We start from the raw sequence: 4,692 nt of genomic DNA on the forward strand, positions 1-4,692 counted from the left end.
GCGGAGAGGGATGAGGTCAGCATTTGCAAAAGTCTCCTGATTGATGGAACCAAGAGGCGTCTTAATGAGGGAGGGGAGGGGAGAGGGGGTGGGGTAGTGGCTGGTGCTGATGAGTGTAGTAAATAGCACATTAATCCATTCCCAGTTATGCCCATGGGAGCAACCGAGCAATGCATTTGTTCAGCCTCAGAGAGAGAGAGAGACAAAGGACAAATATAAAAAGCAGTAAACGCCAGCACTGAGTTGCTGCCCAGCACCTGAGTGTCGATATAATTTTGTTGTTTTGCTTGTCCGTTCAGTTGATACCCAGTACCAGCCAGCACACAGACAAAAGGTCAGCACCGAGGAATACAGAGACGTGTGAATTAACTGTGCCTGCCTTCTCTCTCTCTCTCTCTCTCTCTTCCTGGAAACCTATGCAATCTATCCCCCTTTCTCTTTGTGAACTGGAATCCTCCTCTCTCCTTCCCCCAAGCACTTGATGAACTCGCCCTGGAAGCGAAGGACCGCGTTTGAGCTGTCTCTCCCGGACGTCAAGGGAGATGGGCAGAAGGTCGGCAGTCGCTGAGAGTTGGAATCGTCGCGATTTTGTTTGAAAACAAAAAAAAAGAAATTAAAGGAGAGAAAGGAAGAGGCTGTGGCCGGTTCCTGAGCCAATCCGTCCAGGTCAGTCAGTGCCTTGCCTCTCAGTGTGTCTACCTGCTAAGTGCAGGAACTGTCAATCTTCAAGCTGTCACAGAGTATGGGGAAAGGAGGGGGGGGATCCCCTCTAAACCCCAGGTTTTGCAGCCTTTAGAAGTTCCTCCTCGACCAGCCACCACCCCCCCAACAAACTCAAAGCCACCTTCCAAATCGGAATTTGACAGTGTCCTTTTTGGAGGTGATGGGGGTGGGAGGGTCTGGGTGGAAGTCATTAGCTCCAGCGTTAACTCGTCCTAATCGAAATTTGTTTGAAAGTTGCTTTGAGAAAGAGCGTTTTTAAAGGGTTGGTTAATTGGTTCCCCCCTCCCCACAATAAAGGGTAAACATAGGCAGTGGTGTTGGGGATTTTTTTAAGGAAAAAGAACATGAACAGGAGTAAAAAATGAAGGGTAACACGATCAAACCAGGCTTTGACCGTCCATGGGGTCAGAGAGCCAGGAGGTGAGGTTGGGGAGTTGTAGGTGGGTGACTTGTTCTGCCCCCATGGTCACATTTGACTGAGGAGTAGGCCATTTGGCCCCTCTAGTGGTTGCCCGCCCTGCACGGGCTCTCACAGCCTGGGGAGCACTCTGCAGGGTGCAGCTGTCTTTGCCACTGTTTCAGCTCTGCACAGCAAGAGTCCGTCAGCAATGCAGATGGCTCCACCCGGCTTTCAGGGACGTGATGAAGGGAGGGGACCTGTCAACATGAGCCAGGACCAGCTCGACCATGGTGGCTGTGGGAGGCTTCTGGCTTATTCAGGGCCTTGAGTGTTCATGCTCCCATCAGCGCAGCACAGTGCCTCCACCAGGGCCAAACCTGAATGTCAGCCTTGCTTTTCTTTGTGGGTCTGTGTGTCCAGAGTAAGCCCCCTGTCACACAAAAAAAAAATCCCTCCCCTCCCAAGGACCTGTAAAACATTCCTGTTTAGGATGCTTTTCAGAATCCCAAAATTGTTACTGTGTCTGCGCTGGTTCTCTGACCGAGTGACAATCTCCTGCCCTTACCCTGTACCATTCCCATCCCAAATACTATCCAATGCCTCACTTGGCCTTGCCTCGGTCACATTGCCAGGCCATGCACTCCATTGGTCACCCACTTGCTGTGTTACTTCATTTGCACGTTACGTTAAGTCCACGCCGTCTCATTTTCTCGTTCCTTTTCCGAGCGGGAACAACATCCCCCCACCCACTCCATTCAGCTCCCTCGTGGTTTCGCAAACCTCGGTCAGCTCCTCTCCCAGCTGCCTTCTCCCCAGGGAGAACAGTCCCAAGCTCTTCAATCTGACCTCTTCGCTGAAGGGTCAGATACCTGGAACCACTCCAGCGAATGCCTCTGCACGCTCTCTCCAGTGCATTCACCCCTCTCCTATGACCTGGTGCCCACAGAGAGAGTGACTGTTGAACTGCACTTGGTAACAGCTCACTGAGTCATAATTGCCTCAGGTCATCTTCAGTCTGAGTCCCCTTATTCTCCCGCTTTGACTGTTGTCAGCAGAAACAGTTTCCGCTTATTTCATCTCGCCAAACCCCTCATTATTTTTGAACCTGTATTCAAACCCCCCCCTTTAACCTCCCTGCTCGGAAGTATAAAAGCCATAGACAAAGGAGCAGAATTAGGCCATTTGGCCCATCCAGTCTGTTCCCATCATGGCTGATATGTTTCTCAATTCCATACTCCTGCCTTCTCACCACAACCTTTGATCCCTTGACCAATCAAGAATCTACCTATCTCTGTCTTAAAGACACTCAATGATTTGCCCTCCACAGCCTTCTATGGCAATTAGTTCCACAGATTCACCCCCCACCCCCACCCCACCCAGCTGAAGAAATTCCCACTCATTTCCATTCTAAAGGTGTACGGTGTGTTCACTTTTATTGGGAGAGGGATTGAGTTTCGGGGCCACGAGATCATGCTGCAGCTGTAACAAAACTCTGGTGCGGCCACACTTGGGGTACTGCATACAGTTCAGGTCACCGCATTATAGGAAGGATGTGGGAGCTTTGGAAAAGGTTCAGAGGAGATTTACTGGGATGTTGCCTGGTATAGAGGGAAGGTCTTATAAGGAAAGGCTGAGAGACTTGAGGCAGTTTTTGTCAGAGCGAAGAAGGTTGAGAGGTAACCTAATTGGGATTTATAAGATAATCGGAGCGTTAGATAGGGTGGACAGTGAGAGTCTTTTTTCTTGGATGGTGACGGCTAGTACGAGGGGACATAGCTTTAAATGGAGGGGTGATAGATATAGGGCAGATATCAGAAGTAGTTTCTTTACTCAGAGAGTAGTAGGGGTGTGGAATGTACTGCCTGCAACAGTAGTAGACTCTCCAACTTAAATGGTCATTGGATCAACACATGGACAAGAATGGAATAGTGTAGGTTAGATGGGCTTCAAATTGGTTCCACATGGCAATGCAACATCATAGGCAGAAGGACCTGTACTGCGCTGGAATGTTCTATGTTCTAAAGGGTTCTCCCTTCACTCTGAGGCTGTGCCCTCAGGTCCTAGCCTCTCCCACGAGTAGAGACATCTTCTCCAGGCATCTCCAGGTATTCTGTAATCCTTCTAAACTCCATTGAATTCAGACCCAGGCTCCTCAACTGCTCCTCACATGACAAGCTCTTCATCCCTGGGATCATTGTTGGAAACCACCTGCGGACCCCGTCCCATGCCAGCACATCCATCCTTAGATAGGGGGCCTAAAACTGCTCACAATATTCCAACTCCGGTCTGACCAAAGCCTTATACAGCCTCAGCAGTATATCCCTGCTCTTGTATTCTAGCCCTCTCGAAATGAATGCTAATGTCGCCCTTGCTGTCCTAACTGCTAACTAACCTGCATGTTACCCTGAAGAGAATCCTGAACTAGGACTCCCATGTCCCTCTGTGCTTCAGATTTCTGAAGCTTTTCACCCTTTAGAAAATAATCTACACCTCTATTCTTCCTTCCAAAGTGCATAATCTCACACTTTCCCACTTGGTATTCCATCTGCCACTTCTTTGCCCACTCTCCTAGCCTGCCCAAGTCTTTCTGCAGCCTCTCCTGTTTAGGGGAGACAAGTTTTTTTTTTAAGTTAAATATATATATGTTATTCAAAAAAAATCTTCATATACATCGTCACTAAAACTGGTCGGTTCTGTAGAGTAGTGTATGGAGAAACAAACATTGGTGTTAGATTCTATCTAACAAACAAACCAAAAGCATTTCTTACTTGTCCAAGATTATATTTATGTGCAGGAGAAAGTGAGGACTGCAGACGTTCAAGATCAGAGACGAGAATGAGGTGCTGGAAAAGCACAACAGGTCAGGCAGCATCCAAGGGGCAGGAGAATCGACATATCAAACATAAGCCCTTTGCGTGGAGCCACAGAAAATGGGGGAGATGCTAAATGAATATTTTGCATCAGCATTTACTGTGGAAAAGGATATGGAAAATATAGACTGTAGGGAAATAGATGGTGACCTCTTGCAAAATGTCCAGGTTACAGGGGAGAAAGTGCTGGATGTCTTGAAATGGTTAAAAGTGGATAAATCCCCAGTACCTGATCAGGTGTACCCGTGAACTCTGTGGGAAGCTAGAGAAGTGATTGCTGGGCCTCTTGCTGGGATATTTGTATCATCGATCGTCACAGGTGAGGTGCCGGAAGACTGGAGGTTGGCAAGGATTTAAGAAGGGTGGTAAAGACAAGCCAGGGAACTATAGAGCGGTGAGCCTGACCTTGATGGTGGGCAAGTTGTTGGAGGGAATCCTGAGGGACAGAATGTACATGTATTTGGAAAGGCAAGGACTGATTCGGGATAGTCAACATGGCTTTGTGCGTGGGAAATCATGTCTCACAAACTTGATTGAGTTTTTTGAAGAAGTAACAAAGAGGATTGATGAGGGCAGAGCAATAGACTTAATCTATATGGACTTCAGTAAGGCGTTCGACAAGGTTCCCCATGGGAGACAGATTAGCAAGGTTAGATCTCATGGAATACAGGGAGAACTAGCCATTTGGATACAGAACTG

At 48.1% G+C, this 4,692-nt stretch overlaps 1 protein-coding gene across 3 annotated transcripts in view; it reads right to left on the bottom strand.

Moving 5' to 3' along the window:
• LOC122541330 (macrophage mannose receptor 1-like) overlaps positions 1–4,692 on the bottom strand; it is an 86,768-nt gene that overhangs the window by 73,160 nt on the left and 8,916 nt on the right. The window lies entirely within an intron of this gene.

The sequence above is a fragment of the Chiloscyllium plagiosum genome, chromosome 37 (assembly GCF_004010195.1).
Source record: "Chiloscyllium plagiosum isolate BGI_BamShark_2017 chromosome 37, ASM401019v2, whole genome shotgun sequence".
Taxonomy (NCBI): Eukaryota; Metazoa; Chordata; class Chondrichthyes; order Orectolobiformes; family Hemiscylliidae; genus Chiloscyllium; species Chiloscyllium plagiosum.